Genomic DNA, 9,413 nt, shown 5'->3' on the forward strand with positions numbered 1-9,413 from the left:
GTCCTATTTCTTCAGGCTCCTTTCTTCTTTCTTTTTTCTTTTCCTCTTTTTGTTTTCAACAGAGCAAGAGTGACTAAAATGTAACTTGAATTACAAGAAAACAAGACAGTGATGGTTATAAAGGGAGTGACCTGGAGCAACTGGGATGCTCCTTTACCTCCTACATCCAAAGTATGTGCTTCACAGTAAAACCACAACAGATTAGTAAAATACAACAGTTAGAATTACAAAATCCATTCATCCAGGGGTGCCGGAAGTCAGGAAGGAGAAGTAGAAGAGTAAATGACACAGGGAAGGGAAAAAGCACTGAAATCAATCCAGGCACAGGAACTGGCAAATGCTGGAAAATAGCTGGTAAACCTTTGAGTCTTTAGGATTGATGGTGGTGGTTAAAAAGCCACATACTGGTGTCAGGAAGATTCTGCCTTACGCGCACCAGAGACAAAAAGCTTCAATTCCCCAATGAGAAGGGAGTGTCAGAGGGCCCTTGGCAGTGGGTCCTGCCTTCCTTGGCAGGGGGAGGAGAACAGAGAAAGAGCTGTCACATCCTCCACCCAATCCCACCCATTCCCTTTGGACAGCAGGGAAGACAGTGACCTGTAGCAGCATTTAGGTTGGCAGAAGGATGTGGTGAAGAGAACTTCCCTGTAGAGGCTGAGCTGCTCAGGGCTGATTGCAGGCAGTCTGTCTTGTGGAAAAATCTGTGGCTTAAGAAGACCAACCAGGAGAAGAGGCATAGCTGGGAAAGATATGCTTTTCCAGGAGTCTTTGCTTCATTGGTGCTTATGATGAATAACTGAAAGAGGATAGAGAAGAGGCAGGCTGATAATGTAGGAGGATTGCATTGCTGTGAGAAGAGCCAAGGGCAAGCCAAATCCAAAGTAGTAAGGCCAATTCCTTTCTGTGTTTGACAGTCGCTGGTCCACTTCAATTCCTTTATTGAACCAATGATACTCAAAGCAGTACAGTGATTAAAGAAGTGACATATGCAGCAGACTAACCGGCTGACCAACAAGATGGATGGGAAAGAGACTCACAAATATCCCCTGAATAAGGAAAAGAGCCTGTAGCAAAAGGTTGAAGAGCTTATCAGCAATTATTTTGCTGACATTGGGGAGTGGATACTCTCTGATACCTCAAATGCCAGGTCAGCTGTATCTTGAAACCAAATGGCATCCACAACTTTGCTAAGCACAAACAAGGGGAGCATCCAAAGAGCACTGAAAGTTGATGTGAAGAAGAATTCCAGCCATGACCAAACATCTCCATGTGGGGGTGGAGCACCAATAATTTGGGCTATTATTGACTAAAGCACAGGCATAAACACTCGATAAAACAAGAGGAGACCAAACTGGAATACTCTGCCATTCCAAGCACAACACTGGAAAATTCTACTAACAATCCATGGCTCACTATCTTGCTTCAGCTCTTTGCTCTGGGCTCTCCTCTGGGCCCTGACACTACTTGTCCTTCTTCGACGCTGTTTTTCTCTCTTCTGTTGGATTTGAACATCTAGCCTTGAGATGGTATAAATGCCCCAGATGGAATCTTTCATTCCCCTGCCAAGGTCCCGGCCGGAGGTTTTGGCAGTGTCAGCCATCTCTTCCTTACCCAGACTATCAGTTACAAAGAGGAGAGGGAAATGCCCCCAAATCTCTCATCATGGAGGGCCCCACTGCCAAGGCTCGGGTCAGGTGCTTGCCCACTGTGTCTTGGCTAGCCTGCTCTGCACCCCGGCTGCCCATTCTGCCCCTCTTAGATTCCTTTCAGTTAGTCGTTTTGCAGTTGTTCATTTATTTCTTGTGCTCTTGTGGGTGTGTTTAATCTCTTCAGACTGACATATTCCTTCAGGTATCCTCTGTAGAGCTGTCTTAGTGGACATAAATTCCTTAAATCTGTTTTTATCATGGAAAAATTTTCTTTTTCCTTAAATTACAATGGATAGTTTTGCTAGATATCATAGTCTAGGCCTTTATCTATGTTCTTTCGTTACATGTAGGACACCAGTCTAAGCCCCTCTGGCTTTCATAATCTCCATTGAAAAATCAGCTGTTATTGCTACTCTTGCCCTTATATTTGACTTGATATTTCTTTTACAATTTTCAATATCTTTTCTTTGTTCTTTACATTGATGTTTTGTCTATTTTATCATGTGGGGAGTTTCTTTTCTGGTCCTGTGTACTTGGTATTCTATATGCATCTTGCAACATAGTAGGTATCTCTTTCTTTAGATTTGGGAAATCTTTTTCTATGACTTTTCTAAAAATATTTTCTGTGCTTTTGACCTGTGTTTCTTGTCCTTCCTTTTCACCCACAATTTATCTTTTTATATCTTCTCATTATTTCTGCATGTTCCATTCCTAGGTTATTTTAGATTTAACATTTTCTTTGAGTGATTCATTTCCTCAGCCGTGTCTTTGAGATCTGATAGTCTTTCCTCCATTTGACCTATTTGTGCGTCTTCCTTTAAGCTTTTTGTTTGACTTCTGTGTTTTCATTTCATTTTATTTGCTTATCTTTTTTTCAGAGATTCTATTAAATTCTAATTTCATGTCTTGAATTATTTTAGTTATTTCATTCAACTGATTTTGTGTATTCAAGATTTTCATTCCATCTTTTATTTATATTCTCTTTGAGTTCCTTCAACATATTTGTAATTACTATTTGAAGTCACTGTCCTCTGCATCAGCTAGATTTCCTTTATCAGGAAACATTATGGGGGTGCTGATTTCTGGAGAGCACATAATGTCTTGGTTATTCATGTTTGTGATTGTGCAGTGAGACCTAGGCATCTGGAGTTATGTCATCAGTGGAATTTCTTGGTATGAACAGCTGTTGTTTATTATGATCTTCAACTTGTAAGGTTTGTAGCCCAGCTTGAGTGGTGCTTGGAATTTAGTCTTGGGACCACTCTCTGTTGAAGTATGAAGTATAAAAGAAGCATTCTCAGTTTATTTAAGGATAGGTGCAACTTCTGAACCTGTAGTTCTGGGATGGACTCTACATGGTCCTAGAGCAGAGGGGTGGGCAGTGACTGTTGTCTGGAAGGTAGGTGGTGCATATGACCAGCCTAGGCCTGGAAACATGGGACAGTGGGGAAGTAATGTTGGGAATGGGGCCCTACATATATCTTTTAATCTATTGTCAAAAATTAGATGACTGTAATTGTGTAGGTTTATTTTGGACCCATCTATTCTATCCCGCTGGTCTGAATATTGTTTTGGACCAGTACTAGACAGTTTTTGTTACTATGGTGTTGAAGTAGAACTTGAGATGAGGCCTTGTTGTTCCTCTAGTATTCCTCTTGCTGTTTAGGATTCCGTTGGTTACTCAGCATCATTTTAGGGTTGCTTTTTTCTATTTCTGTGAAGAGCTTTTTGGATTTTAATTGGAATTGCATTTAATGTGTATATCACTTTTTGTTACATAGCCATTTTTACAATATCAATCCTGACAGTCTATAAACATGGAAGGTCTTTCTCTTTTTTATTGTTTTCAGTGTATTAAAATTTCATTGAATTGTTCTTTTGCTTCTTTGATTTGATTTATTTCTACCTGTTGAATGTTTTGCAGTTACTGCAAATGAGAATTTTGAAAATTTCCTTTTCAATAAATTCATTATTGGTGTGACAGCAGAGATTATTTACTGGTTGAGAGCACTGACTGTTCTTACAGAGGACCCAGCACACACATGGCAGCTAACAACTGCACACATCTCCAGTTCCAGGAGATCCAACACTCTCTTTGAGCCACCCTGAACATTGCACACACATGGTGCACTTACATATATGCAGGCAAAACACTCATGCACATAAAATAAAAATAAATACAAAAGTTCATTATCAATACATAGAAAAGCTACTGATTTTTGTATATTGATTTGGTATTGTGTTGCTTTGCTAAAAGTGTATATCAGATCTAAGCATTTTTTTGATAGAGTCATTAATGTCTTTTTAATATATAAGATCATGCCATCTACAAATAGTGGTAGTTGATTTCCACTTAATACCGTCGTTTTGTTGATATTGTAGTATGTTGTTTATCTATTCTGTTTGCTTAAATGATGTTCCAGTGTGTTTTTTTCCCTCCTGTAGCCTCACCACTGTATTTATATTTCTCTTCATTTAGAAGGAGTCCTTCGAGTGTTTTCTGTAGTGTTGGCTTATTGGTCAGGAATTTCTTTAGTCGTTTTTCTTTCTCCTTCAATTCTGATGAATAATTTTGCTAAATATAGTAGTCTGGATTGGCAGTTCTTGTCCTTCAATGTTTGATATACATCATTTGTAGCCCTCCTAACTTATAAAGCTTCTTTTGAGAAATCTGGTATAATTTTGATGAGCCTGACTTTATAACTGACTTGATATTTGTCTCACTCATCTTTAGTATCTTTTCTTTGTTGTATATGTTTTGTGTTTTAACAATATTATATTAGACTTTTTTTCTTTTTTGTCTGCTCTTTTAATGCCTCTTCTAACTGGATGGGCAGCTTTTTCCTATATTGGAGAGATTTTTCTGCTATGATTTTATAGAAAATGTTCTCTATGCCTATAAGCATGGTTTATGGTCCATCTCTGCCCATGGTTCATTGATTTGGACTTTTCATAGTGTCCCATAGATCTTGAATATTCCATTCATACTTTCATATTAATTGTGATAATGAGTGTTCCAATTCCTCTACTTTGTCTTCAAGCCTTGATATTCCATTTTGTGCTCGAATGTTTTTAAAAACCACCCTTCCTTGAGGTGTCCTCTAAGACTTGCTCCTTCTCAGCTCTCATGCTCATCATCTTATGTCTTTGTTCTCCTTTAGGTTGTCTCTGCCCTTCCTGTCTAGCCAGTGTCAATGCTTGTTCTGATTTCCTTTCACTGACCAAAAGCAACTTGGGGAGGGAAGAGTTTATTTCATCTTATGTGTCCCAGGTCACAATCTACCACTGAGGGAAGTCAGGGCAGGAACTCAAGGAAGGAACCTGGAGGCAGAACCTAAAGCAGAGATCATGGAGGAATGCTTCTTATTGGCTTGTTCAGCCATTTTTATTTTACAGTCCAGACCCATCTGCCTAGGAATGACAGTACCCACAGTGGTCTGGGCCCCCCTACATCAGCTAATAATTAATAAAATGCTCTGATTGAGAAAAATCCCTCAGTTGATGTTCCTTCTTTCCAGATGACTCTAATCAAAAACTAACTAGAACAATTGACACCTTGTTAACTTGACTCATAAACCCATTGCCATTAAACCTTAACCTCTCCTTTCTTGTTTGTCCTCAAGATCTCATGTCACTATCACAATATAAAATAAAGTATACCTTTCAAAAGGGCTTGGGAAATTCTGTTTCTCCAGCTCTGCCATCCACAGCATGTACAACTTGTCTCAGAAAGCTATGACAGACCCCACTTCATACCTGCTCTTGTCCTTGCAGTAATTCTATGGTCTTGACCTCTCCAATATGCTGGGGTCTCCACTGCAACTGTGCCTGAACCTTCACCAATGGCCTCTCTTGACCTCTTCAGGAGCTGTGACTCTGCCACATGGTGCCAAGCCCAAGTTTTTCTTCAATCCTTGGGATCCCACTGTAACTGATGCTGTACCTTTACCAATATCCATCCACTCCTTCCCTCTCTTTAGGGAGATTCCAACCCTTCCACACAGTGCCAAATCTCAGATGGCCCCCATAACCTCTTCATGCCTTCTAAACCAGTACTATGTGAAATACTCTTACACATTATTTGTCATTTTCTGATGGCAGTTTGATGTGCAGCCTTTGTCTCCCACTGTACTACAGCTTCTGTGTACTGACCAGAAGAAACACTTTCCAAAAGATTTTGCCTCAATGATACTGGTCTCTTGTTAAGCACAGTTGATATTTCAGTCCCAGTTATTCAGTATCAACTGTCAAGGTAGAACAAAGTTTTCAGTTCAGTGGTGTTGGTCTCTTGTTAATCACAGCTGACCAGAAACCACAGATTCTTAATTCAAAATAAAACATAAACAGTACTAATAAAGTCTTTGCTTCCCTCTGAAACTTCCCAAGTAGATGTCTATCATCTTCATTACTCTCATCATTGTCTTCCAAGTTCCTACAACAGCTCCTTAAACTCTGTGCATGCAATGACTTCTCTAGCCAAACCCCCACACCCAATCCTCCACATTCCTCTCACAAAGCAATCCAAGGTGTAAGAGCTACATGGTCAGGTCTGTCACAACAATATCTCACCCCTTACCAATTTCTGTCCTCGTTTGTCTTCTTATTGTTGTGATAAACTCCATGACCAAAAGTGACTTAGGAAGGAATGGGTTTATTTCATCTAACATCTCCCAGGTCGCAGATTATATTTTTCTATCACTGAGGAATGTCAGGACAGGAACTCAAGTAAGGAACCTAGAAGTAGGAACTCAGAGAGCATGGAGGAGTGCTGCTTACTGGTTTGCTTCCCCTGGCTTGCTAAGCTGTTTTTCTTATACAACCCAGGTTCATCTGTTTAGGGATGACATCTCCAACAGTGGGCTGGGCCCTCCTATATCAATTAGCAATTGAGAAAATGCCCCCCATACAAGCCAACAAACTGACCTGGTGGAGGAAATTCCTCAACTGAGATTCCCTCTTCCAAGGGAAGTCTCTGGTTTATGTAAAATTGACAAAATTAACAGTGTAGCTCCCTCAGGTTCTTTCTGTCCTTCCTGCATACCCAATGTCCATTCTAGTACCCAGACCCTCCACAAGCCCTCAGCCTTTTTTATTCTTTTCATAATATAGTCACCATATCAATTTTTCGTAATTTTCAATTCATTTTTAGTGTCTATTTCTCCAACAACAATATAACCCCCACAAATAATATAATATATGAATATAAATTTATGTCCTCAGTGCTATTTGATTACCATGGGAAACCTTTCACATACATATGTAACACACTTCTATTAAGTTATAATTTACCAATAACTTAACATGTTTGTGCTGTTCACAAATGATATTGATCATTTTTTTCAGATGCAACAGTGAGAAGAACTTAGATTTTGCAATTAGCAGATGAGAAATGAAATATTAGCTCTACTGCTTATTTGCTGTGCAACCCACTGAAAAATATTTAACCTCTCTGAAATGTTGCAAGTATAAGAAATATAGATTAAATCCATACTTGCACTTATTTAAGATGGATTAAAAATCAGTTTGATGGTGGGCATGGTGGAGCATGCCTGTAGTTCCAGAACTGGAGAGACAGAGGGATAAGGGTCATAGCAAGTTCCAGACCAGCCATAGCTATATAGTGACTACCAAACCAAACCAAACCAAACCAAACCAAAAATGATAGCGGTACAAAGGATGGTCAACAATAGAGAGAAATGTGATTAAAACAGGTATCATAAGATGTTAGTTGTTGGAGCAAAATGATGTGTACTTGGTGTTTACTGTAAAATTCTTTTAATTATTCTCTACTGGAAAATTTTCATAATAAAACACAGAGGGAAAATCATTAAACACAAAAATGAAAAACCCTTGCAGTGTTGTTTCCAGAATTAAATGACATGGTGTTTATTATATACATAGTAAAAATTCTAGAACCCTGCAGATTTGGTAAATGCAAGCTGCTGATACTGCTGTTACTGATACATGCTTAGTCATGGGGGAGAATCTCAGAGGACTAAGGAGCTTCTTTCTTTCCCCTGGGAGTGTTGGAGGGGGGCCTCTTTCCTTCAGTGGTTTGTTATTTGAGCCTGAGAGATAAACATGGCAATTGACAGATTAACAGAAGGAAAGACAAACCATTTATTTTTATTTTGTGTGTATGAGTGTTCTGCTTGCATGTATGTAAGCGAACCTGTATCACGCAATGCCCTTGGAGGTTAGAAGAGGGCATGGGATCTCCAGAACTAGAGTTATAGATGGTTGTTAGCTGCCATGTGGGTTGTTGGGAATTGAACCTGGGTCCCCTGCAAGAGCAATCAATGCTTTTTACTACTGAGCCATCACTCTAGCCCCCCAAAGACAAGCACATTTATTCTATGTATCCAAGTATCATAGGAGAGAGAGCATCTGAGAATCCAGGGACAGTTAGAAGTGTAGGTACTTTCTCCATTGGGGAGAGGGTACTGGAAAATGAAGCAATGTTAGAGGAAGAGTAAATGACTTTTGTATGTGTGGTGATGGGGATTGAAGCTAGTGCTCTACCTCTGAGCTATGCCTCTAGTCTAGGAATAAATGAATTTCCTTACTGGAAATGAATGGGCCCCAACAACAGTCACCTAGGACAAAGTTTGTCTCAGTTGTGAGTTTTGGGTCAACTCTGGTCTCTTTTTCTTGAGTCATTCTTCTTTGCTTGATGAATTAGCTGGGAAAGAGCTTTGCAAATAGATTTAATCTGGATATCCAGCCTGCAGGATGGTGGGAACCATCAGATGGGGTCCTTTCCTGCACCTGCTACTCTGTAGACACACTGGGTTCCTAGTCCAAAGCCCATGATTTTTTGCTGTTTTCTGATCTGCAGCAGGGAAATCATGCCAGCAGTCCTAGCACGGTAAGAAACTGGGCAGACAGTGTACAAACAGGAGATGTGCACACAGAGGAAGGAAGAGCTGGATACGAGTGGTGCAGAGAAATGAAAGGCAGGCTTTGAGGTGGATCCGAGAGGATGAGAAGTGATCCAAAGCAGGCCAAAATAAGGTATCGGCCTTTGTTTCATGATCAGGTTAAATGACATCCTCCCGTTAGGGTGGGCGTTCTCGCCAATGTTTCTGCACATTTTTAGCCACATCTTCCCAATATAGGTAACAGGTATACCATTTAATCTCAATTTATAGTTGAATTTGGATCCCTGTATTAGAACGAAATGAAAACTTCTTTAATCTGTCATTCAGCATGGAATCTTGAGTGAAAAGACTTATCTTTGTTACTGGGTTCAGACTTTTCTAATGACAAGTTTCAGTTTTAAGCTTTATTGGGCTATAATTGACACATAAAGCTTGCATGTTTATGTAAACATTTGGGTGGGAGAATTGCTCAAATCCAGGAGCTTAATAATAGCCTGGGCAGCACAGCAAAAACATATCTCAAAAAATAAAAAAAAATGTCACTCTGCTTCCCTGGGCCTGCAAGACCCACAGGTCTCTCTCTGACCCACAGGCCTCTCTCTGCGGGGTAAGTCGATCACATGTTCTCCCTCCATTTCTATCTTTTTAAATAAATTAAGTAGTATTGGATGTAGATCTTCTTTAAATGTCTGATAGAATTCTGCTGTAAATCCATCTGGTCCTGGGCTTTTTTTAGTCGGGAGGTTTTGTATTACTGTTTCAATTTCTTTTTGTGATATGGGTCTGTTTCAGCTGTTAATCTCTTCTTGGTTTAGTTTTGGTGGTTCCCATGCCTTTAGATATCCATCCATTTCTTTTAGGTTTTCAAACTCAGTAGCATATA

At 39.7% G+C, this 9,413-nt stretch overlaps 1 pseudogene; it reads right to left on the bottom strand.

Annotated features, from left to right (window-relative positions):
• Nucleotides 1-708: 708 nt before the first annotated feature.
• LOC103745427 lies at nt 709-1,600 on the bottom strand (annotated as a pseudogene).
• Nucleotides 1,601-9,413: the final 7,813 nt, after the last annotated feature.

Source organism: Nannospalax galili, unplaced genomic scaffold, assembly GCF_000622305.1.
Source record: "Nannospalax galili isolate Female #2095 unplaced genomic scaffold, S.galili_v1.0 scaffold762, whole genome shotgun sequence".
Taxonomy (NCBI): Eukaryota; Metazoa; Chordata; class Mammalia; order Rodentia; family Spalacidae; genus Nannospalax; species Nannospalax galili.